We start from the raw sequence: 27,198 nt of genomic DNA on the forward strand, positions 1-27,198 counted from the left end.
ACTTGCCATGCCACGTACTTTGTGCAACTGTATTCACTTTAATCAGCAGCATTGTTTTTATAGCACCTTTGCCCCCTGTGCAGCATTGGCATCATAGTTTGGAAATAAATGTCAGATCTGGTGGCTGAGTAGTTTGGAGATGTATGTATTGCTTGATTTGTATATTTATATGTATTTATAATAAATGCAAGAGTTTATTGAAAATTTAGTCTCTACCCACCAGTGTCAGATTATATGAAGTTTTTTCAGGCAAGATGTTTGCAGTTCATAGCCTCTAAATTGCAAGGAATTTTTAGAAGCTCTTTAACGCATGATTTCTTCTCCATGATCCGTATGTAGTTCACATATTGTAGATTATTGGAGTGAGCACTTGCTCTTTTTTCCATTGCTGGCTGAATTCTGGGCTGCTACTGGGGAATCAAAGTGGTGAAGGTAGGATGCCTGGAAAGGTATGTCAATGAAGGAGGGTCTGTATTAATGTAAATATAAATATTTTGAGGATTATGTGTTGTTATGCCTTGAAGGTTAAGGTTATAGGCTCTGTAGTGAGTTTACATACTGGGTTTAAAACCTGGCTCAGCCATTTATAGTGGCAAGATCTTAGGCAACTCTGGATACCTCTGTTCATTATCTGCAAAATGAGGATGAGTACTCCTCTCCCAGGATTCCTTTTTTTTTTTTTCCCTCCCAGAATCCTTTAAAATTGAAATGTGTTAATACATATTCTAACAGTGTCTGTCACATAGTTAGCTATTATAAGCATAATTATTATTATAATTTTTTCTCATTTCTCAAAATATAGTTCACATTTGATGGAACTTTTGGGATGCCTTACTCTATATACCTTTTCTGCATATGCTGCCATAGTAATTTAGGCTGAAGTATATTTTTATTTACTTTTTAAAGATTTATTCATTTTAGAGAGAGAGAGAGCACAAAGGAACATACAAGTGGGGGGAGGGGCAGAGGGAGAGAAGCTTCGGGCAGACTCCCCACTGAGTGCAGAGCCTGATGTGGGGCTCTATCTCATGATCCATGAGTTGTGACCCATGAGACCACTACTTGGCCAATTCTGCAGCTGAGCAGAAACCAAGAGTGGGAGGGACATTTAACCAACTGGGCAACCCAGGCATCCTGTAGGCTGAGACTATATTTTTAAAAAGTATCTTTTAGGTATAAAGAAAAATGGGAGAAATACAACAATTTATAGGTTAAAAGAAGATCCCATTTCCAGGAAGCTCAGAAGAGAAGGAAATATTTGGAAACTCTGTTAGAAGAATAGCAGTTAGAGTATGCCTTTTGCTAGTTTAAATTCTGGGTGGCTCCAGATCCCTCTCACTCCCCAGATGAAGACTTCATTAAGGCACATTTAAGATCTTTTCCTTCTGCTTCCTTGTCCAGCCTCATCTTGCACACTCCCCCTCACCTTTTGTAAGTCAAGTAAACAAGGAGAGTGTGGATCATTACAAATATGTCATTTTTAGTAGAAAAACTCAGAAATTCTGCTTTTAAGCATAGCAGGTTTGTAGTGATTTTTTTCATGAATGTTTATTATATACTCATATTTCACATAGTGCAACAAATTTACTCTCCATTATTCACATGTGAATTGTTTAGTTCAGGGTTCTCAGTTCTGACAGGTTACTAGGATAATTTGGGAAGCTTTGAAAATACATGTAATCGTTCGAATATTACAGTAGTTTATTCTTTTCATTTAATAGTCCACTGTGGCTATTTCTGGTTGAAGAGCAATTCTCTTCCACTGATGACGCAGGGTTGTCCATCCTGGGGGCTTAGGGATTCCATCTCTGTCTCCCAGGTATCATCTGGTTTGCCAGACCTTTCTTCCCTTCCCCATCAGAGTTTACCTCTTCCGGGAAATGATGACATAGATGGACCTTGAAGGCATTATGCTAAGTGAAATCAGTCAGAGAAAGACAAATCTTATATGATCTCACATATATGTGGAATCTTAAAAAATAAACAAATCTAACTCACAGATAGAACAGATTGGTGATTGCCAGAGGTGGGGGGTGAGAGGTAGGCAAAGAGTTGAAGGTCAGAATGTATGTCCTTGGGCATACACTTAGATGAGCGCAGAGCCTAGAGAGAAATTCAGATTCCAAAGCCTACATTCTTTTTTTTTTTAAAGATTTTATTTGTTTATTCATGAGAGACACACAGAGAGAGGCAGAGACACAGGCAGAGGGAGCCTGATGCGGGCCTTGATCCCAGGACCCCAACCTGAGCTGAAGGCAGATGCTCAACCTCTGAGCCACCCAGGCATCCCTAAAGCCTACATTCTTTTACAACTTTATACCTTTCCTCTTGCCCCTTTCCTTCTCCCCTTCTACTTTACCTCGCTCTTTTTCTTTCCTATTTTTTTCATTCCTCCCTCCCTTTTCCATGCCTTTTTCTCTTCTTTTTTCTCCTATCTTTCCTACTCCCCTTTCTCCCTCTTTTCCCCTTCTTTTCTCTTCCTTCTTTTTCCTTCTCTCTCTCATGTACACATTTCTCTTTTCCCTCTTTCTTAAAGCACTTACAAATATGGCATTTTACTTCTTAGACTCTCATAATGGTATTAGGTAAGCAGAGCAGTTATTCCTCATTTTGCAGATGAGGAATCTGAGAGATATTAAATGATTTGGCCAATTTCCCATGACTAGTTAACGTGTAGGCTTCAACCTAATGGTCTTCCCACTAGTTTGGTTAGTGGCTGTCTCACAGCATGCATCACCTTGCTGGTATCGATGGTTGCTCACGGCAGATGGTGATAAGTCTCCTCCAAAATATTCATTAGCTTCCAACTGAGTGGAGTGAATCCTGAGGTAATTTAGGAGAGAGCAGGTTTGTGAGAAAGAGACCATGGGGCAGGTGGGACTTGGATTCTCCTCAAATTCTACCACCTAAGAGACATTTACTCTTAAAGCTGTCTCCTGCAGTAGAAGAGGACTAAAGTGATTTCAAAACCCACCAAGGCCTGGGAGCCCTACCCAGCTATCAGAAGCAGCACCTCTGAATGGAGCCTCCTTTGGGGGTGAGTGTATGCTAGTATTTACCTTTTTCAGAATCACCCCTTGAAGGCCCACATAGGTAAATGGTGCTGACTCATTTTTCCTGGGACACCATCTTTTTCTCCAGTGTAGCTCATCTGATGTAGCATACTAGTGGCATTCTACAGAAAATCATTAACAATTAAAAACCTTAACCACATATTATTACAGTCCTGACTGACCACAGTGATCACTGTCTACAGTTATGTCACACTTCTTGAGTGTTTAAAACATTGAGCTAAGGGCCAACACACCAAGTAAAACAGATTCTGAAGTATTTTAATTTTATATTAGGAAAAAGGTTGGTTTCTTGGCCAAATTCCATACAAGATCTGGATATCTTTTTGTTGTTGTCATTACTATTTTCTTTTCTCCCTCCTTTCTCCTTTACTGAGGTAAAACTGACAAGTAATATTGTTAGATACTGAAAGTGTACAATGTGATGATTTGATGTATATAGACTTTGTGAAATGATTACTGCAGTCAAGTTAATTATACCTATCACCTCACATGAGTTACTTTTTTTTTTTATGGAATGCTTATGATCTATACTCTTGGCAGATTTCAAGTGTACAATACTGAACATTTTTACTCTTTGACTAAGATCTCTCTTCAAGTCCCAGACAACTACCATTCCACTCTCTGTTTCTATGAGTTTGACTTTTTTTTTTTTTTAATCAGATTCCACATATAAGGAATACCATACAGTACTTTTCTTGTCTGGTTTTTTCTTTTCTAGCCCTGCATTGGGCTCCAAGCTCAGCACAGAGTGTGCTTGAGACTCTCTTTCCCTCTCCCTCTGCCCCTTCCCTTCCAAGCTCTCTCTCTCTCTCAAATAAATTAATCAACCTTTTTTTTTTTAAAGATTTTATTTATTTACTCATGAAAGACACACAGAGAGAGGCAGAGACACAGGCAGAAGGAGAAGCAGGCTCCATGCTGGGACCCCAATGTGGGACTCAATCCCAGGACTCCAGGATCGCACCCTGGGCTGAAGGCAGCCCTAAACCATTGAGCTACCCAGGCATCCCAATAAATCTTTAAAACAAACAAAAAGCCCACAATATCACCTCATATCTGTTAGGATGTCTATTGTCAAAAAAATGAGAGATAACAAATGTTGGTGAGGATGTAGAGAAAAAGGAACCTAAACTCTCATACACTATTGGTGGGAATGTAAATTGGCACCACCATTATGGAAAGCGGTACAGAGGTTCCTCAAAAATTAAAATAGAGTTATCATATGGTGCAGAAATCCCACTTCTATGTATATATCAAAGGAAATGAAATCACTCTCTCAAAAATACCTGCAGGGCTTAATCCATGACCCTGAGATCATGACCTGAGCTGAAACCAACAGTCAGATGCTTAACTGACTGTACCACCCAAGTGCCCCTCATTGTGGTTTTGATTTGCATTTCCTTGATTAATGATATTGAACATCTATTTATATTTGTTACTTGCTGTATGTATATCTTCTTTGGAAAAATGTCTATTCAGGTCCTTTGTCCATTTAAAAATCTGATTGTTTTTTTGCTTTTGAGTTGTAAGAGTTCCTTATATATTTGTGATATTAACTTGTTATATATAGTTTACAGACATTTTCTCCTTTATTAATTGTTTCCTTTGCTGTGCAGAAACTTTTTAGCTTTATGTAGTCCTACTTGCTTATTTTTGCTTTTGGTGTCATATAAAACAAAATCATTGACAAGACTAATATTAAGGAAGTTTTGCCCTATATTTTCTTCTAACAGTTTTATGGTTTTAAATCTTATCCTTAAGTTGTTAATCCATTTTGAGTTAATTTTTGTATATGGTGTAAGATAAGGGCCCAGATTCATTCTTTTGCATATGGATATCCAGTTTTCCCAACACCATTTATCGAAGAGGCTACTTTTCTCCATTTTGTATTCTTGGTGACTTTGTTGAAAATTAGTTGACTATATATGCATGGGTTTATTTCTCTATTCTGTTCCATTGATCTATGTGTCTATTTTTATGACAATACCATACTGTTTTACTATATTAAGATAATTTGAAATCAAGAAGTGTGATGCCTTTTTTTGCTTTGCTCTTCTTCCTCATGATTACTGTAGCTATTTGTAGTATTTTGTGATTCTATGCAAATTTTAGTGTTTTTTTTTTTAAGGTTTTATTTATTTATTTATGAGAGACACAGAGAGAGAGAGGGGCAGAGAAACAGGCTCCCTGCAAAGAGCCTGATGTGGGATTTGATTCCTGATTCTGGGATCACGCCCTGAGCTGAATGGCAGATGCTCAACCGCTGAGCCACCCAGGTGTCCCGAGTTTTTTAAGGGTTGAATTGTATCTGCAGATTTCTTTGGATAGTATGGACATTTTAATATTGATTATTCTAATCCATGAACATGGGCTTTCTATTTATTAGTGCCTTTTCTAATTTCTTTCATCAATGTTTATAGTTTTCAGTGTACAAGTCTCTCACTTCCTGGGTTAAATTTATTCCTAAGTATTTTATTCTTCTGGATGCTATTATAAATGGGATTGTTTTCTTTCTTTTTTGGATACTTTGTTGTTAGTATATAGAAACACAACTTATTTTTGAAGAGCTGGGTATCTTAATCTGTCTGGGCTACCAAACGGAAATACCATAGGCTGGATAACTTATCAATAACAAACATTGATTTCTCACAGTTGTAGAGTCTGGGAAGTCCAAGATCAAGGGGCTCGTAGATGCAATGTGTGGTGAGACTCCATTTCCTGTTGTTAAATGGTACCTATTTGCTTTGCCATCACATAGTGAAAAGGGGCAAGGGAGCTTTCTTGCGCCTCTTTTATAAGGGCACCAATCCCATTCAGGAGGGATCCACCTTCAAGACCTAGTCACCTTAGAAAAGCTCTACCTTCTACTACCATCACCTTGGGGGTTTGAATTTCAACATATGAATTTTAGGGGAACACTAAATATTAAGTCATAGCACTGAGTATAAGCACTGTGAACATAGAGCTAGGTCAAGCAATGATTTTATCACTTGATTTTGTTGGTTTTTATGATATCTCAATATATGTATTACATATAGTATATGTTTTTCATGTGGCATGTATATTTATGAATATTTTAGATTTACTTTTATGCTTGTGTCCATGTAATCCTTTCTGGAAAAATTCCATGGAGCAAGAATAGTTTGTATTATGGTGGAATGTTTTTGTAATAAATACATTGATAGAATGTTGACTCCAGCAGTAGATTGGTAAATTTAAAAATAAAATGATGTTGTTGTCTAGAGTAAAGAGAAAAATTAACATTATGCGCAAAAACTCATTTTTCACCTGTGTTTCTGAGTCTATATGTATACGTGTGTGTCTATATGCACATTTATAGGAAAAGGAATGACATTTTCCTATATAAAATTATCTTGGAAAACTACATCTTTCTAGAATGTGTAATGTTTATGCTGAAAGAATATTTATAAATGAAGGTTAGTTATTTTATTAATACTTTTTCAGGTAAGGGGAGGGGTCTAGTTTAAAAGCAGACTGAAAATTCTATGTTAGTTTATAAGATTCAGATTGTAAATAACTGGAAACAGAGATCATGACCACTGTCTTCTCTATGTCTGATGACACATAGTAAGTGTTTGCTTGCTGACTGGCTTTGTCATTTTTGATTAGGCCTTCTCAATAGCAAATAATTTTTTTTTTTGTTATTTTAGGCATCAGAAGAAGGGAAAAAGATTAACACAGGTAAGCCTTAGTAAAATCTTATAATGTTTCCAACTATAGAGTGATAAGAAGAAAGCTGTCAGGAAATTTGTCTTTGCTTGTAATGGAAACAATGTTACTTTTAAGAAAAAAATTAGGAATCAAGAGGGACTTACTAAGAATTACTTCTGCCTAGGAGTGTGCTGAAGGTTTTGGGAAAATCAAAAGTAGTACAAGACATGGTTAGTACCCTAAAGACTGTCTGCTTGAGTAGACAAGATTAAGAACTATGAAAAAATTAAATTCTAAAACAAGAAAGCCCCAGAAATACAGTGCAGAGCTTAAATAGTTTGTAAATCCCTGCTTCATATGTTGGTCCTGAATGTTTTTCCTTCCCTACATAAAGCAGCAAACTGTGCTTCCACCCTCACTAAAATACAAATACAAGATGTAAGTCTACATCATGAGCTGATGATTTGGAAATAAGAGTCATTTACTCCTGAAATGGTTAGAATTTGGGGCATAATTCCTAGTTGTAAGTAGGGGAAAATGTCCAGGAGGAAACATTTGTTTAAATGTTGCTCTGTCTATAATAACACCACCAATTTCTGCCCTGCCAGTTCAGAATGACTGTGAAAGACTGCAAATAGACTGTCGGACTGGAGATGAGAGAAGTTTTACTTTTTCCTCTTCTCTAGCCTCCAGACTAAATCAGGGGGTTCAGGGGGTTCTAGCCCATTGTTGTTTATAGTCCTGTTTCCTATAGTATGGATGGACAGCCAGTAGAACATTAGTCCATGATAAAAGGATTCTGTAGTCCAGTAAGTTAGGGAAATACTACATAATAAATCTCCCCCTGAGGGGATCTCAATGCATATCAGCATATTAAAGGCTCTGAGAAGCTCTGTAATAAGGAAACCTGTTTTTAGCATTGTAAATTTATAATAAATAACAATACATAATGTTGTAATTTTATTATGTATTTTATTAAATTATTTAATTTATATTTTATTAAACTGTTACAGTTTTAAAAAAATTTAAGTAGGCTTCAAACCCAACATGGGGCTTGGACTCATTGCCCTGAGATCAAGAGTTGCATACTTTATGGGCTGAGCCAGCCAGGTGCCCCTAAATTGCTATAAACAGATGATGTGTGTGGTAAACTACCCCCAAATCTCTTTAATACAGTAAAGGTCTATTTTTCACTTACTGCAGTTCCATGTGGGTCAGTGGGTGGTTGGGAGAGCATGGCTCTACCCAGTGTCATTCAGGGGCTCAGGCTCCATCCACAGTGTGGGGCAGTTATCTTCCAGGGCTTCATAATTTTCTGCTAGATACTTGGCATCCAACTCGCAGGGAGGGAAGTATGGGGAAAGCATACATGTTCCTAACTACCTTCAGAGGTGTTTCTTTTCACTTCCACTCACATTCCATTGGTAAGAACCTGTCCTAATGTTCAGCTATAGGTAAGGGCACTGGGAATGTACCTAGGCAGAAGAGGAGAAACATGGGTATTGGTGAGCAATCCCAGTAGGTGTCACACGTTGTTCTGCTGAACCCCAAATATTTATTTTCTCCCTTTTGCCCTACAACAAACATATTCACATCCTAGGGAAGCTACCTGAAGTCCCATGTGGTCACTACATCAGCTGAAAATGCAAGACTTTACAGTGGTGCAGAGTCATCTCTGTCAGAGGGAAAATGGGAGACACGTGGTGGTCCCTAACCCACAGCAGTTCTGAAATCCTTCTAGTCATTCAGGCCTGACGCTCCCTGCCTCATTTCACTGATCTGGTCTTGATTCTGCTCTCCAGGAGAAACTCATTTATTCTTTGAAGCCCATGGCCCTGGTCGTCTGAGAGTATCCCTTGTCTATTATTACCTTCCCTGACCTCATCTGAAGTAAGTAGTAAGAAGTAAGCCCTCCTATGTAGACTTTGCAAGCCATTTCCTAACCATCTTAGTCCAGAGTCCAGAATCTGGTTGGATGTACAGTTGAGAGCTACAGTCTCTACTGATTGGGGTGAATGAACTATTAATGACAATAGTAACAAGGTTTGACATTTCTATGGTGCTTCTGGTTTCCAAATGTATGTATGTGTATGTATGTATGTATGTATGTATGTATGTATTTGTTATTTTATTTATTTATTCATGAGTGACACGGAGAGAGAGAGGCACAATGCGGGACTCAATCTCAGGACCCCGGGATCAAGACCTGAGCCAAAGGCAGATGTTCAACCACTGAGCCACCCACGTTCCTCACCCAAATGCTTTTTTATATATTATTGCATGCAATCCTCAAAAGAACCTCACAAGATGGGGATGCACAAAAACCACTAGGAAGTCTCAAGTGAAGTATTATAGGTCCATTCCCAAAGCAAGAAAACACTTTATGATTTGCTTCTGCCTAATGGATTCCTCCTTCCTTTTTTCTTTTCTTTTCTTTTTTTTTTTTTAACTCTACCTGGGCCATTTTGTGGGCTAATTATTCAGCCTGTTCAGGTTATTAAAAGTCTGGCCTGACCTCAGATTTGATGAGCCATCCATCTTTTCCCACCAGCAAATGACTTGCTTTTGGTGAGACTGACAGGATTCTTCTCATTCTGAGAAATTACTTTCAAGTCTGAAATACCTAATTCTACTCTGCTCTCTCCTCTTTATGGGATTATAGGATTTCAGCTCTGGAAAGGCCAATAATAGTTCTAGACCCATGACTCATTCAATCTTCCTCAGAGGCTGAGGGGTTCTTCAGAGGGTGCCTTCATGGGTCAGTTCAGAGCAAAGGTAGGGGTGGAGGTAGAGAAGAGATCATCAGTTTTGGCTCTAGGCTTCTTATCACCCCTCTATCAGGGCAGCCTAGCTTTGGACTGTATCATTAGAATAAAAGGTTCAACTACTAACAAAACTTGCAAACCATGGTTATTAATTAAATACATTCTCTCTCCAGATGAAAAACTTGAGGTCCAGAGAGGTTAATTGACTGGTATGAATGCACACAGATGCTCACTGGATTAACATTATGTTTCCTGAATCCCAGAGAAGTGTTCTGCTCTGTAGTGGTTGCCTGTTACTTCTGTTGGTGTAGCATGTGGCCTAAGACAAAGGGTGGGAGACTGAGAGCAGGGGTCACTCAGGCAGTCAGCTTCAACCTCTTGCTCTTGGTCTCTCAAGTCTTCATTAGGTGAAATAGGATCAATCGTAGCTCCCTATCCTACTCTGTGAATGGCTGATGGTGCACCCTGCTAGGATCTTGGCACCTCTCAGACATTTCATCAGCTCCTGTTTACCAAGGCACTGCCTGAATTCCTTCTGCCATTCTATCTCGTCCCGAGCAGTTAGCTAACAGCGCCCTTTAAAATCTCAAGTTGGGGAGAACAACGTCGTTGTCCAGTTAGATTTTGGGCTCTTCAAATGTTGTTCTTCCTCTGAATTTAAAGATAAAGTGGATGGAGGTCAGCTTGATCCTGTCTCAATCCATGGTCTGAGAGTATTAAATATGCAAGAAATGGCTGCTTGGGTCCATATCTCCTCCTCCCTCACCCCCTCAGTTCTCACCACATAGTATTTGTTTCTGCACGGAACAAGAAAAGAGTGATTGCTTTAAATCTGCCTTTCTTTTACCAATTGGGGAAATACCTCACTGTGTCCTGTTTAAATGTGGCTTTTCACACACTTGCAGCTTTTGTGGGGGGAGGGGCATGAGTAATTTCCTCTTGTGTGTCTTTTTGCCTCGAAGAGAGGAAAACAGAGCCCCAATGTTTGGAATGTCAGTTACTTCAGAAGTTCTGGCAGGCTGGTTACTTGTCCCAACCGTCAGGTTTGGTCCCCCTAAAGACTTGCATTTTGGCTGTGAGTAGGAGAGTTTCTCCACAGGCCAAGGGATGAGCCCCTGGAAATTGAGATCAGTGTGGTATGCCCCCCGGATCCTCCTTGCACCTGCCAGTCCATGCACAAGTGAGACCTGGGGCTCTGGTGTGTTAGGAAGGTGCTATGGGTCGGTGTCCATCAGGGAAATGATTAGGGCAGATTTCATTGGTGGGAGTTTGCCCATCTTTTGAGAATTAAAGCTTATTTACTCTAGAGTTAGAGTCAGTTTCTTAGCTGTTTATATTCCATTTTAAATTCTTTTTCTGCCCCCCTGCTTTGTTCTTTTGACAAGTGAACAAAAATTCTTTTTAATAACTTTTAAAAAGGGATCATCATGCCGTCCAGAGAGGAAGAAGTGATCAAATTGCCCAACAGAGAAACACTGTGCATTTGTTTTTATCTGCTCAGTATTAAATCTCTACCCCCAACAACCTTATTCTCTTCTAAATGTGTAACAACAAAGTAGGAGGTAATTTTTATTTTTCCCAGTGTGCCATCAGGGAAATCCCTTTTAAATCTATAGATTTTAGTCCAATGAGGGATCCTCTTCCTTTGGTCTACATTTTGCATATCGTCTGTTTCTTACAGGGCTTCCGTATTGTCTCAGGCTCCACTGGAAATGCAGCAAGGATTCCTAGCACATCCCAGTTGCCATAGCAACAGCAGTCTTTCCCATAATGAGCTGCATCATCTGAACTGATGTCACAGCATCATGCAGCAGGTCAAACAAGGCATCTCCTAGTATTGCATCCTACAGATGTGCTGTAAACATCAAAAGGAGCCGGTGGGAGCAGGAGATGGTGAGTGTTGAATGTCCGGGCCTTAATTGCACGGCTGTTTTGTTGGTTAGTCGGTGTCTGCTAAGGCGGAGATGGGGGGATGTTGTCTGCTTAAAATGGACTAAGGAAAGAAGGCTGTTTTACCTAAATCTGTTTTTCAGGCTGCTGGGTTAAGACAAAGGCCTGTAAGAGTCATAGAGGAATCATAATACATAGAATTATTCTTGCTCCATCTCTGCCTGTTATTTTTGGTGTTCTCATAGATTTTTTTTCACAAACATAAGATAATTTTCTATTGCAAAATCCCACATAGTCTCTAAAATGAGTAGTTCAAAATATTTCAACATTGTAAAGACATGTATTTCTTTTTTTATAGGACAGAGCTCATTGGCCCCCTAGTCTCTCTAGTGATTATTTTTTTTAGATATTTAGTGATTTACAGTATGAAATTTAGTATTTACCTCGGTTGGGTTTCAGTTTCTTCATGGCAAGGAATGAATGCTGAATAAGCATTTGATATAACCCTGATGTGAAAGGGGGATCTCTTGCATGTTTAAGACAAAATTTATTAGAAGCATGAAGAGCCAAACCAAATGAAATTACTTGAGCCTTTTGATTTATATGATAATCCTTCAGCCCATGTCCTTCATAGTTAGTTGAAAGCCTGCACACGATATTTTCACATCTCTAGCTAGTCTCTAAAATAGCTGGAGTTGTTTGCAGGTGGACTTGTAACAAGTCTGCTCTCTGCGGCAGTTGCAGTGAAGGGTAATGCTGAGGAAAGCCTCTGGAAATGCCAGTGGTGCTGCTCTTAACTTTAACCAGAATCTGGTAAGGTGAATAAATAGCAAGGTTCTCAGTGACTGTGGTGAATACAGATCTCTGGGCTTAGTCATAACCTCAACTCAATTCTGAAACTCCAAATAAACATGTATCATGTCATTTCAACTCTTAGCTATGTCTTCAGGCATCTTCATTTTTCGTGTGTGTATTATTTTTTCCCCCCTAAAAACTGTGGTCTGACAGTGTCAGATAAGGAGCAGTGTGTTTCCTTTTGTTTTGGCAAATAAAAAGGATTTTCTTGGTGTAGCTGATTGCTTCTAAGAGAGAGAAAGGAGGAGGCACATGTCAGTTCAGTTGATCAATATGTCCACTTGGAATCAGGGAGTGGTCTTTTGGCTCAGTGCTGCTGAGTTGATAGTTTTTATTTGAAAAGTCTTATAGGAAAGAATGGCAACCCCTGAGTTCCTCCTCTTTTAGGTTGCTTATTGAGCCTAAAAGAGATGTATCCTAGAAGCAGGAAAAGCAATACCTTCAGGCAGCTTGGAGTGATTTTTTTTTTTTCCACAGTCGATCATATTGGTCCCACTAGGCACTAGCTGGAATGAGAGACCTGATTTTAATTGGTTTGTTTATACACATCACATACATGCTACTCTTGGTCCTTTAAGCTTATGTGGCTGACATGCAGCTCTGTGGGATGGGAGAGGTCAGCTCAGACGGTTTTATTGCAAGCACTTAGGAGCATGGATTGTTCATTGCCTGCTTTTTTGTTGTATAATGTGAGCAGAAAGCTTTGCCGGGACTGCTGGGTGTGAACGCAGCTAAGTCAGAAGCTCTAAGGTGACAGGGAGGAGTCCTAGACGGAGATGGGGGAAGGGAAATTGTATCTAGTTGCTAGAATATGAGTCTGGAGAAAATCACTCAGGGCCCATCAGAATTACTTCCAGGGAAAAGCAATGAAGAAAGACTTGTTTGGTAACACGAATCGTTAGGAGTAAAAATAACCAAAAGGCAGCATTTAAAAATGAATGAGTCTTCTATTTGCTTAATTTTTGTTTCTTTTGTCTAGCAGTGTGTTCAGCTGCTTCATCATGGGTGATTTGTACAATTACTGGAAGTCGCAGAAGCCAGATTCCTTAAGGGCAGTGTTAGAAAAAGTGGAGTCATGCTTTGGGGGTGGGGAAGGCGCTGGTGGGTGTGGGCTGACGCAGTTATCTGGTGAAATATCCTCTCTGTTTGGAGGAACCTGTGACTCCCCCCCACCCCCGGAAGTATTCCAAATGCAGTTACAGTTCTCCAACTTTATGCTTTTGTGCTCTTTTTGCTCCAGGAGAACAAAGCCCTAGTAATGGGAGCTGTCATCCTGATGATCAGTTTCCTTGCAGAGGGCCACAGCCTGTGCTGCTCTTTGATTAGCTGCGTGTCTTAATTACTGGCTAAGGCTATTTCAGTTGCCTTAGTCTTAATATATCCCCCAGGGGTGGATGGGGTGCGTGTGTACGTGGAGGGGAGGGAGAGATTACTCTATGGCTGCATTTAGTGGTGTTTCACTGAAACTTTCTAGAATTTAAAGAATTTTGTTTCACAGTGATGAGTGAAAGATCATCAAGACCATGTTTACTAGGTGGCCAAGTTTCTACCATGGAAACCTCACAAGAAGTTAAACTCCTCCATGCTTTTGGTTATGGTTTGTTGTTTGTTTGTTTGTTTGTTTTTTGTTTTTCCCTGAATTACAAAGTTGCAAAGAAGTTAATTATTTGTGGGAGTGATAAAAATAGTAATCAAAATAACAGTCATAGCTATCATTTATTCGGTTCTTACTATGTACCTAACATTGTATACATCGCATTTAGCCCTTATATTGACACTGTGACATAGAGAATAATAATTCCACTTTATAGGATTAGGTGGTATTATTCATATTATGCAGAAATCAGGTCTTAGCCAGGTTAACAAATTTGCCTAAGGTCATATAGTTAATAAGTTCTTTGGTCAGGATTCCAAACCAATATGATTTGACTGTGATGCCCACATGTTTACTTGTAGACATCTTAGTTTTATGACATCTTAACTGTGTATACCATACAGATCAGTCATCTTTACTCTCTCATACTCACCCCACCCTTCTCATTCTAATTGGAAAATCAAATTTCACATTTTCATATCTGGAATGAAATCCCATTTATGACACTAAATTCAATTTAACTGCAGGGAAGAGCTTGAATTTTGGTGAGGTCCCTTGTCAGATCCTAGAGATTTAAGTAATGCAGAATTGATGCTCAGAACTTTTGCCACTCACCTTACTCAACACATCTTTCTAGCAGGATCTGCCTATGGGGAATGCTGCATAAATAAGTGTGAGCATGATGGAATTGTACTAAAAGCAGGTCTTATCTAGGTCAGTAATGAATCAAGTTTGTTGTACCTGTCTTAGCTACATATATAGTACTCTGCTAACTTTAAGACATTTGCATTTCCTGGTATTACCAGGCAAGGAATAGAAGAGGAGACTTCTCTCACAACCAGAAGGCAAACTCCAAATCCATCTCCTAGGTCAAGAAGATAAAAAGAGAGTTATTTTGCTGAGGGGCTGAATCCAAATGCTGCCCATCTCTGACAAAGTACCAGAATGACAGCATTGTGCAACATCCTGGAAGCCCTGTGTTTGAGGAGAGCTGATACAGTCATCTCTGCATCATCTTGCCCATCCCCAGCTGTCCACGCCCAGCGTCATTAGTGGGCTCTGAGGGTTGTTCTTTGTTTGACTGTGGGGCTAATGCATACAAGACAGCACATTGATATTGATTCTGGCATGGTGAATACTTAGAAATATCATTCCACGGAGCTCATTAGCCTTTTCTAGGTTCTGGAAAGAAGTTAACCTTTGCCCCAGCTTGGTCCAAGGAGGCACAAGCTTGTGTCTTCATGAGCTACAGAAATGAGAGGCTGATACGAAATCAGTCAAGTTACTAGGTACAGTGACTAGAGTTAGATTCTTATTAGGGAATAACAAAGCCAGTGGAAGTTAGGGAAGTTGGTACACCTGCTGCATGTGTCCGATTTCCTCCTATTTCCAATCCTAGAATCAGTGAATTATAATTTGTTTTGATCCTATGGAATCAGTTCAATTCAATAAGTATTATTGAGTATCTACTATATTCCAGGCAATGCCCGGGAATATAGCAGTAAACAAGACAGATGCAAATCTCTTTCCCTTTTACATTCTAGAGAGGGAGGCAAAAATAAACAGGGAAATTTAGAGTAGAAAGTATATTGTAATCAGCCAAAAAAGTACATGTCCATTCAACTGACATAAACCTGGCCTATGGAAATATGAAATGTATAGGACAGGTCAATTAAGGAGAGATTCTTTTCTTTCTTTTTTCTTTTCTTCTTAAAGATTTTATTTATGAAAGACAGAGAGAGAGGCAGAGACACAAGCAGAGGGAGAAGCAGGCTCCACATAGGGAGCCTGATGTGGGACTTGATCCCAGAACCCCCGGATCACTGCTGAGCCACACAGGTGTCCCAGAAGAAATTTTCATTTTAGTAAAAGATATTTCTTGCTTAAAAAAATATATATTTTATTATTTATTTATTTAAAGAAATAGTACAAGCAGGGGGAGGGGCAGAGAGAGATGGAGAGACAGAGAATCTCAGGCAAACTCCCCCTGAGTATGGAGCCCAACATGGGGCTCAGTCTTACGATCTTGAGATCATGACCTGAGCTGAAATCAAGAGTCAGGTGTTTAGCTGACTGAGCCACCCAGGTGCCTATAAAAAGATATTTCTCGCTTTTAAAAACTGTCCAGAGGGATGCCTGGGTGGCTCAGCAGTTAAGTGCCTGCCTTTGGCTCAGGGCATGATCCTGGAGTCCTGGAATCGAGTCCCACATCAGGTTCCCTGCATGGAGCCTGCTTCTCCCTCTGCCTGTGTCTCTGCCTCTCTCTTTGTGTGTCTCTCTTAAATAAATAAAATAAAATCTTAAAAAAAAATAAAAGTAAAAACTGTCCAGAGAGCCCTCTAAATTGAATGTTTTAGGCAGTGTGCCAGTGGAGGTATGTGCCACATGGACACAACTACCAGTCACCTCCAGCCATCAACAGCCCGTTCATTCCACCTGGTATGCCCTACAAACATCACTTTAAATGGGAAGCATTTCTTTAAACAATTACATTATCTGATATATTTAAAACTATGATTGTAATTTCATAAACTTTCCTGAAATTTTTCAGGTGCATGTTCATACATGTGTAAGATGTGTCTGACTTGTGACAATCACTTGGAGTTTGACTCCTCTTCTTTGATGGCACTTGCACATACCAACTCTGTAAGGGGGCCATGAGAGGCAACACTTTTCAGGGGAATATCACTTTTTTATAGGACTTTGGTCATAGCAATAGACTTTTAGTTATTTTGAATTAACCAAACTTTTCTTTGTAAGCACATATCTAGCAGTAGATGAATCCCCCAGCTGGTTTTAAGACTTGGTAAGGATGAAGGAGAGACTTTGTTTCTCTTGTAAGCTGTTTTCATCTGTTTTTCAGCAAGAGGGCATGCTTCAGACTCTTCCGGCCATCTTGAAGCTGAGAGCTTTGAGTCACAAAAAAGAAATGGGGAGAGAATGTGGACTTTAGAACTGGGTCTTAAGCCAAACAATTCATGGGCAGAATCCGCCTACAGCTTGTGTTGTATGCTTCCAGGGCAGGCTTCATGGGCTTGCAACCTGTGTAGTCACATAGAACCTGTGCTAGGAAGGGTCCACACTTAATTTAATGTTCTTCTGTCACCATCTGGAAATTCTTCCTTTTTGAGGGGGAGGGAGCATCTTGAAATCCTTTGTTTTTAAAAATCTTAATCTGTTTTTTTAGATTTATTTATCTTTTGAGAGAGAGTGCATGTGTGCAATGCACACATGTACACAGGGTCGGGGGGCGGACAGAGGGGGAGAGAGAATCTCAAGCAAACTCTCTGCTTGAGTGCAGAGCCAGACAAGGAGCTCAATCCCACAACTCCGAGATCATAACCTGAGCCAAAATCAAGAGTCAGACGCTCAACCATCTGAGCCACCCAGACATTCCCTCATCTTGAAATTCTTAATTTTTTTAAAGATTTATTTATTGTAAAGAGAGAGAGAGAAAGAATCCTTAATCAGAATCCCCTATGAGTGTGAAACCTGACAAGGGGCTTGATCCCAGGACACTGAGATCATGACCTGAGTCAAAATCAAGAGTTGGCTACTTAACCAACTGAGCCACCCAGGTGCCCCCTCAAATAATTTTTGAGTAAGGGGTTCTGTGTTTTCATTTTACACTGGATTCTGCAAATTATGTAGCCAGTTTTGTACGGCCATTTTGATATTAAAAAAATTGACAAATTTGAGTTCCAAGCATCTCTTTAAGAATTAGATGATAGGGTTCACTTGGCAAGTGTTGATGTAGCAACATTCTCCAATTCACCAGTCTACCCACCCGTCCCATCCATTTACCCCCAACTGCTACTGCCTCAGCCTTGTGGATACTTGACTTTAAGACCTCTGCTATGGAATAGTTCAAACACTTTTTTTTTTTTTTAAGATTCTATTTATTCATGAGAACGAGAGAAAGAGAGGGAGAGAGAGAATGAGAGAGAGAGAGAGAGAGAGAAAGAGGCAGAGGCAGAGGGAGAAGCAGACTCCCTGCTCCACAGGGACTCGATCCCAGAACCCCGGGATCATGACCTGAGCTGAAGGCATACAGTTTGCCCCTCCCTCAGCCACCTAGACGCCCCAAACAGAAATTGTAGAGCTTAAAATAACTAAAGTACCATTGTTGAAACAACCCAGAGCAAAGACTCTAAATGTGGTAACTTAGAGGCATCCATGGTAATTCAGTGCCATGCACAGTAATTCAGTGGCATTTCTTTATAGACATTGGGGAACATACCACATTATACCTGAAGATATTTGGTAGGTCAGGCTTGTCATTACCATTGCTTTCAGGGGGGAAATAAAATCTTTGCAAAGCAAGCTAATTAACCATCCTGTGGGTTCATTGTTTATGTTTATTCTCCCGCCCTTTGTTTACTCCTTGATTACTTTTATCACCTTCTTTGTTTAACTCTCATTTAAATTACACAACATTTTTACACTGACTGGGTGGTTTTTGTTTTTTGTTATGTTTTGTTTTAGCATTATCCTTTTTTAATATTCTCTCTCCAGGAGACTGGGGGCCTATAATTTGAGGCTATACTAATGCAGGAAGAGTTCATATCTTTTTTTTTAATTAAAAAGGGAATTATAGTCAATATTTATAATGAACCCTTCCCTAGCAAGGCAGCTTTAGCCATGTTAATGTTTGTAAGTCTAGATCCACCATTTCTATTTGTAATAATGAGATGGTGACAGACTCCTGGATCTTATAGTATGTGAAGCATTCTGACCCATCATGCTACAGTGAGAAGTGGCTGTATTAATCTACAGACGTGCAGAGAATTAATATGAAATGAAGATTGAAGGATGGCACTTGGGATCCCTGGGTGGCGCAGCGGTTTGGCGCCTGCCTTTGGCCCAGGGCGCGATCCTGGAGACCCGGGATCGAATCCCACGTCGGGCTCCCGGTGCATGGAGCCTGCTTCTCCCTCTGCCTGTGTCTCTGCCTCTCTCTCTCTCTCTGTGACTATCGTAAATAAATAAAAATTTAAAAAAAAATTGAAGGATGGCACTTGCTGCACAGGAAAAAGATAACTTTTTTTTTTTTTTTCTGTATGAGAGTAAACAAGGACCTGACAGATGCATAAGGGGCTCTTGTTGTTGCTTAGAGGACTAGGGGGCGTTGGACACTTCTCTAAGGTTCAAGCCCCAAGGACTCATGGCCTTACCATGTACCCTGTAACAATCCTAACACCTACCATGGCCACCATTGTACAAGTTGTAAAACCATCTGTGTTGGACAATTTCACTCATCACCTATTAACAAATGTGTCAGATATTTACCATGTACAAGATCATATGCTGAAGGAACAAACCCTTCACAACTTAGGACAACCAAAGGCATGCACATCTGTAGTCCTTGGAGAGCTTGTCATAGATTTAACGTCCTGTTGTCTGGGCTCTGCTTGCAGATAGTCCTGACTAGTTCTTCTCTTGTTCTGGAGATACCCTGAGATGGACCTCCAGGCATAGCTGAGGCTGCCCCTATCTTTTGTTCTTTTCATTCAATTTCTTAACTTAAATGGTTTTCTTTTCTTTTCTTTAGATTTTATATATTTATTTGAGAGAGAGCACACACACGAGGTGTGTGCCACAAGAGAGGGGAGGCTGAGAGGGAGAGGGACAGCAGGCTCCCAGCTCAGCTGGTAGCCGTATGAAGGGGCTCAACCCCAGGAGCTTGAGATCATGACCTGAGCCAAAGTCAGACACTTAACTGACTGAGCCACCCAGATGCCCCAGTTTTTTCTTAAATAACTCCTTACTTTAGCCCACTCAAAATCATTATGTTGTACCTCTCTCAGTTCTTTCAATTTTTTTTTTTTTTTTTTACTTTTTCATTTTAATTCAGCTCTTATCATCTTAATGCTTATAGATGTTTTCTACCCCACTGGTCTTTCTTACCACTGTCACCTTCTGGGAGAGCTCTGGATCCACCATAATCCTCTTCAGCAGCACCCCCAGGGTCCTATCTCCCCTGCTGCAGTTTATTCCCATCACATTAGCATTAAAATGGTCCATCTAAAACCAGGTGTGTGCAGCTTCCCTTGTGGAGTAATCTGCTTACATTTAGCTTCAGTAGTTAATTCAAATATTGCACTCTGTTTAATCTGTTTTTTGTTTGTGTGTGAAGTAAAAAGGAATGACTCTTCAAAATTTATATTAGCCACTCTTGCAGGCAATCTGTGTGGCATCAACTAGAAATAGCCAAAATAGCAGGGCCTTACATCATTTAAGACTATGTGCAAAAATGAAAATAGGTATGCAAATATAGTTTAAAAAATTATTCTGTAGTGTTATTATTGCATTGCATTTTCAATTAAAAATAAATGAAAATAAGGAAGAGGGGATGGTGAGAAGGTGGATAGCAGAGCAAATCACAGCAATGCATCTTTCTTTGGCCTTGACCAGGAGTGGCATATAGCTTCTAGGACACTCTAGGGGAACACGTGTCTCAGAAGAGGAGCTGCTTGAAAGGAAAGGACAGATCTGAAAATAAAGGCAAAAAATAAAAACAACATCTAAAACTGGCTCAGAGAACTAATGATTGCTTTGAGAACTAATAAAGCATTAGACTGGTGAATTAAGAAATATATGGTTTTCACTAATTTAGTAATAAATAGGCAGAGGACCAAGAAAAAGTAACGTAACCTGTTTAAGAGTCATATTTCACCATGTTAATTTTCATTTAAAGTGTTTTTCCTTTTGTTCTTTGCTCTGGTTAATATTATTAGGTTTATTGTGAATAAACTCATATGCTTTATTTTTATTTTTTAAATTCTTTAAGAAGATGACAAACATCATAATCTCTGGTATGCTGTTTTTCTCTGATTCTTAGATGTTAGATTTAACACCATCCTTGTGTAAATCCTGCATATGATTAAAGCTTACACAAGAAGTTGTAAAATGAATGCTGTCAACCAGCTTGAGGAAAAAAACAAAATGTTCCTTTTCAGAGATAGTCTAGAACTTCAGATGGTAATGGAAATGTCATATTACCAAACCTAAAGTGATTTTTTTTCCCAATAATTTGCACCAAATAAGGGTTTCCATTTTGGGTTTTGGAATCTTAAAATCCAGTAATTTACACATATGTATATAGGTTGATATTCTCTATACAGGAGATTAGTGATTAGGGGAGGTGGACAGAGGTGCTTGGTCCCATAGAAGCAATAGCCAATAGCCAAGTCTTCCTTCTTGAATCAACCTATCTTCTGACACCCTAAACCAAATCACTAAACAAGAACAGAGCCCTAGAGAGTAGATTTTGGAGCTATGTGTATTTACCTTTGAATCTTAGCTCTTATATAAAATTATTAGATCTGTGATCTTGAGTTTCTAGAGTGTCATTTCCCCATATAAAATGGGGAGAATATCCATTTTATAGGATGAAATGAAGTATTTTTATGTAATGTTTTTGGCACAAAGCATCTGATAAGTGAATGTTGTTATTATTTCACTTTTCATAAGTAGTAGGATAAGATTAACATTCTCCCAAGAAGAAGCATAATTTCTCAACTCCAATCTTAAACAAAGGAAATAATTTTCAGAGCTTTCATTAATGGAAAGGAAAACCGTTTAATATATTTTAAATGCTTATACTGTGCCACACACATATATTATTTCGCTTAATTTCCTTTCCCTGCTTAATTTTTCTCCATAGCACTTATCACCATCGCAAACTACACATTTTTCTCATTATCTCCCCTTAGCATAAAGCAAGTTGCATGAGGACAGAGATTTTTGTCTGTTTTCTTCCTTGCTGCTTTCTTAGCTCCCAGAATGGGGCCTGGCATATAGTAGGTGCTCAATAAATATTTGTCCCAAGAATGAGTGAATTTACATAAATAACACTATGAGGGGGGCAATATGATTGTATTTGATATGTAGTAAATGAATTCTCTTTTGCAGTGATGCTTTTCAAGGTTCTAAACATCCTTGAACGATTCTTACTATTCTGGATAGCATGCCAAGAAGCTCTTGTGGCTAATGGTTAGGCCATCATCCACCATCCAATTATTCTAAATTTTCCATTGAAAGCAGGGATATTACCTAGGCAGTTCTGATAGGCTCTTCTTTTTTACATGGTTTCTACAAGGGACCTGGAGTTTCATAGGTCATATGAAAGATACATTGATTCTTCTATTGGTGATTGTTTCATTCTTTCTCTCTAGTGAACTAAAGAATAGCTTCAGGAATAGCTTTTTGTTCTTCTTTAAACCATGAATCCTTAGCTATAAATCTCAGATGGATGGATTGGTGGATATTGAAAGAATCTCCAGGGAAAAGACCAGATAGGGGGGAATGATAAGCCACGGCAGTCAGTCCTTCCCATTCGCTATTTAAAATGCTCAAATGAGGGATCCCTGGGTGGCGCAGCGGTTTGGCGCCTGCCTTTGGACCAGGGCGCGATCCTGGAGACCCGGCATCGAATCCCACACCGGGCTCCTGGTGCATGGAGCCTGCTTCTCCCTCTGCCTGTGTCTCTGCCCCTCTCTCTCTGTGACTATCATGAATAAATAAATAAAATCTTTTAAAAAAAAAATGCTCAAATGAGAAGTAAAAGCAAAGCACAGGCACATAGCAATACATTTGTTTGGCCAGAAGAACATACAGCCTCATAAATGAGGGAAATAATTAAGATAGCTAATTTCTGCCATTTATGTGAATTAGAAGAAAACTGTGTTTTAGCAGTGGATATTTATAGCTGGATTTTTACTAAAGACATAGTCTAAATGTCATGCTTCTGAACTGAGTATTTCTCAGAGAGCAGGTGTGAGATTTTTTTTGTCTTGAAATTCAAACCATTTTGACAGCATCCTATTTTTAGAATGCCTTTCTCTGTAAAAAGGCAAAACAATATCCAAAAGTAATTAGAAAAACATCCTGGGAGAAAGAAGACTATGTTCTGCTTATACCATAATAATAACAGGCTGAATAAGAAAATGTAATGCTGTTAAATTTTAAAACTCATACTGTTTTTATTTTATGGTTATGAAACATTTAATGTTTACTTTAGCAACTTCATCATGCTACAGGATAAAAATTATGCCTCATGAAAATTTTCTTACATCTGCAATACATACCATGGCCAGTTGAAATATAAAAGGATATTATTGTATTCAAATAGAATGTTATTCTGACCTATTTTAAAGAGCCCTGGGCTGGTAATAAGGAACCTGAGTTTTAGTATCTGCTGACATAATCTTCCTATATATTAGTTTCCTGTACAAAAGAACAAAAGGATTCAATTTAAATGATTTTTGTTTCCTTTTGGCTCTAATATTTTATGCATCACTTATAAGATTCTCCTACCTTTCAATTGTTCAGTCTTCTGATTTTTCCAAAACAGTGTTTCATAGAATATTTTAAATTTACTTAGTGCCCTCATGTAGGTGAAAACATATTTTAATTTATACACTGTTTAAATTTCACACTTGTGTGTTTCGTTAGCTTTGTTTCATAGTAGTCTTGGTGGTTAACCTATGGTCAATGCATAAGTTTCTACTTATACCAGAAAATTATTGTCTTTTATACCCACTTTTTAATAGTTTCCTTATCTTACAAATTCATGTGTTTTATTTTTGCTCTTTCTCTTTTTAGCAATAACGTGTATTTTCTGTTACTGAGTTGAGTGAAATGTTCGGTTCTCCTCGATGTGGAATCTTTTTAGAAAGTCACACTGCTGTACCAGATATTCATAGAAAAATGTCAGTATTTGTGCTTTTATAAGGTCAAATCATAGGGAATTTCCATTTTTTAAAGTCAGAAATGGCCAAACATTGGCAGTTTCGTGACATTCAACCCACTAATTTGTTAATTATCATAGCACTGTAAATCTTTACAATTTTTATAATTCAGTAATGAAAATTAGTCCTTAAATGAGTAAGTGAAATAGTGTAAAGAGCACACAGGGGTTTTGGTGAAAGACTGATCTGGGATTGAATTCTACTTTTCTGCTGTTAGAATGTTCCTTAGGCAAATTGCTCAACCTCGCTGAATTTCAGTTTGCAAAATGGAAAAGCTGACACCTGCCTCACAGGCTGACTGAGGATGTCCAGGACTCCCAGAATGGTGTCTGTTACATGCTTCCCACTTAGTAATTGGTCATGATATCGTTACATTGCAACCATCATAGTACTCCCTCAATCTTAAATGTCTAAATATTTAGCAATTAAAACAAACAAGTGGACCTCTAATGAGAAATGATTACAAGAAGGGGCAGATTCCCAGGAAGGGAAGCTCTAGTCCTATCCTCTAGGACACTGTAGACTTTTGACAAGGTTACTAAGGGACATTTTGAGGGAGTAAGGAAGGCTGTCTTTCATGTCATCCTCAACTATCTCTGGAGTAATAATTCCATAATTTGTCTGGAATCTGCAAATTTACTTCAACTGTTTTCCCTTTTATATTTTGTTTTTTGAGAGAAACAGCAATAAACTGCTCTTATGAAAACTCTGGGCTATTACATTTTAAATGTAGCAAATAGATTTTAAATTTTATTCTGTAAAATTGTTTGAGCTAAAAAAAAGAGATTAAATGTTCACAAGTGTTCTCTATGCTTAATGCTTACTACATAAGCAAGTTGAATGTTTCGTCTAAAATGACTCCTATGAAACTGTAAGTCTGGTTCTAGACTGGAAGGGGCAAATCTTTAACTCTCCTCTTTTTCCCTGGATGATCCTATGTTTGTCTATCCTGTAGCTATGTGTTGATAACTCATGAATTCAGATTTCTAGGCTCTGGTCATTTTTTTCTAAGATTCAGAGTTTTACTGCTCCTGCCTTCTATGTCTTCTCCTAAATCTTCCATGAATACTTTCACTCTGCATACCTAAAATGAACTCATCCTCTTCCCCATTCCAAACTTGTTCCTCTTTCTGAACTGTCTAGAATAAAGCCTTACCTTCAATCCCATCCCTCCAGGTAGAGACTAGACATGATCCTCACAGCTTCCTGACCATCTCTCCCCTCCCAGACCCAAGTCTACTGAGTCACTAAGTCCTGCAGAGTTTCTAAGTCATTGGGCTTTGGTGAAAATGAACTTAGGGGAACCCCAAATAATTTTTTATTCTGTAATTGGTTGAGGTCATGCTCCCTGACCTCCTGGCTTTCCCTTTTCTAAGCCATAGACCCGATATTATTAGACATTCTATCGTGGAAGCCCCTTCCATCCCCATGATCTTTCTAGCTGTGCTCTGAACTTTTTGAGCCTCGTTAAAACCTGTGTCCAGGTATTCAGTATGCCTACTGTGCTATGGTGAAGAAAGGGAGAAAACGCACAGTGTGAGCATGCACTGGGGACTCTAACAAACAGAGATGTGTTATTCTAGATGGAAAGAGTTTGATATTTTTTTTCACTTTGAAATAAAAGTTTATCTGATCAGAGAGTTCCAAAAGTTGATATATCAAGTTACTACATCCCGACTCAAGAGGATTACATACTGCTGACTTCAGCACCAGATTGTATTTCTTTTTTTTTTTTTTTTTGCAGGCATGATTCTCACTTGTCTTTTGAATTAATTCCAATGGACAGGAGCCAGTTTTAACTCTATGACCTACACACTGGCATTGTTTACAGTAATGGTCACGAGAGAACAAAGCAAAGCAACCCCCCTCCCCCAAAGGATTCAGACAACTGGTTCCCATGAGGAAGGCAGGTGGCATGTTGGTGAGCTGGGCTTAGGATCAGTTAGAACTTTTGAGTTCAATTTCTAGTTTCACACACGCTCTGTGCTTAAGGAAAGCTTCCTAGCCTCTCTCAGCTCTGCTTTTCTTCATAGCACTTTCCTTGTCAAGTATTGTGTAATTTAGACACATGTATGGAGCACCTAGCACAGTACCTAAGATACAGGAAATTCTGAGGAGTGGTAAGTGGAGGCTGGGGCTCTTCCTAATGTAAAGGGAGGAGGACAAACTGGTGAGCGGTGTCACTGCCTGGCCTTGTTTTAGAATTTACATTCCTGTCCCAGACATGTGAGATTTCAGTGGTCAAATAATTCTTGTACCAGCATCTTGCCCAACTACCCTGCTTCTCCCCTAAATTGAACAGGAACAGTCATATGACATGACCAATATTTATATAACAAATTTTATTTTCCTTATGTTTCCTTTAGTTTGTGGAGAATATTCTATAGAAAAATGTTTTGGAGCCCAGTGAATAATAACACTTACCATTAACACTCATAATCTCATTAAGGGAAAATTCCCCATCTTAAAATGTGCATTTACTTCTCTAATACAGATTCAACTCACACAGTCTGCTACACACTTGTTATTAAAATATTCTATACAGTAAACTTCACATTTTCCCTGCAGATGCTGAATATGTAAGCAGACACAAGGGTTATGCATCCTCTGTCAGGGAACGAAATTACCTTGAAGGGTTCTCTTGGTACAGGTAAAGCTTTGCCTTGGAAATGATGATGTGACTTAGCAATGAAGGGTTAATATTTCTTACACTGTCAGGTGTGATAGCCTGGAGCCTCACCACTGGAATTTCCTCCGTCACTGAGTTCCAGATATGTCTGGGTTTGTCCACTGAATGTCTGCCCTATGTTGTGATGAATTGATAATTTGTCCTATCAGTGAACAAAGTGTTTTGGCACCAAGGTCAGAAGAGGTTTCTGAAGAGAATTCATCCTAGGAGAGGAAGAGTCAGCCACAACATGCTTTAATCACTAGAGGGTGGAGTGATTCTAAGCCCAGTTTGATGAGGGTCACAAGGTATCCTCTCCCAGTCACTCTCTGGACTCAGGGCTGAGTCCTATTAAGGCTGAGGAGGAGCAAGTGGGCTGCGCATAAATGCTATTTCCCTAGAGAAGGCACACCTCATTTCAGCACAAGACCACTGCTTCAGCAGCCTTCAGCAGAATACTTTGTGCAAGAGGGAAAAGGTCATGTTCCCCCTCTTTCCATGGATGCTCTAACTGGACGTTTCCAAATTCTTTGGATTGACATCCTTATCTATTAAAAAAATATCAGCCCTCTCAGATTAATGTATCATATATTTTATAAAACATACACAAAAGTGAAATTAAAAAGGATGAAACAAAAATTGAATAGAAAACTTAATATCTTCACACTCCTACAGGTTTGCTTCATGTCTTCCCTGGAGTGAGCCCCGACCTTGCAGACCACTGCTCTAGAGTATCAGTGGGAAAGGCCTGTTGGTGTAGCTATTCCTACCAATGGTGCCCACTCTGTAATGAGTGTGCACACTTGTGAGACCCCCCCCCTTTTTTTTTCAGGGAGCTAGGCTCTAGTAAGGCAGGTGAGAGAAAGAAATGGAAAACCTGAGATATTACTAATAATGTAATCCATTTGTACCTCCAGGCTGGTGAAAC

The 27,198-nt window shown here is 39.1% G+C and overlaps 1 protein-coding gene across 2 annotated transcripts in view; it reads left to right on the forward strand.

Annotated features, from left to right (window-relative positions):
- Window positions 1-6,745: 6,745 nt before the first annotated feature.
- The window catches only part of AKAP6 (A-kinase anchoring protein 6), a 480,944-nt gene continuing 460,491 nt past the window's right edge, over window positions 6,746-27,198 (forward strand). For both annotated transcript variants that reach the window (XM_038544457.1, XM_038544461.1), the window contains exons 1-3: window positions 6,746-6,776; window positions 8,549-8,636; window positions 11,193-11,404. The gene's annotated coding sequence lies outside the window, so the exon portion shown is untranslated. The remainder of the gene's footprint in view (window positions 6,777-8,548; window positions 8,637-11,192; window positions 11,405-27,198) is intronic.

The sequence above is a fragment of the Canis lupus genome, chromosome 8, assembly GCF_011100685.1.
Source record: "Canis lupus familiaris isolate Mischka breed German Shepherd chromosome 8, alternate assembly UU_Cfam_GSD_1.0, whole genome shotgun sequence".
NCBI classification, from domain to species: domain Eukaryota; kingdom Metazoa; phylum Chordata; class Mammalia; order Carnivora; family Canidae; genus Canis; species Canis lupus.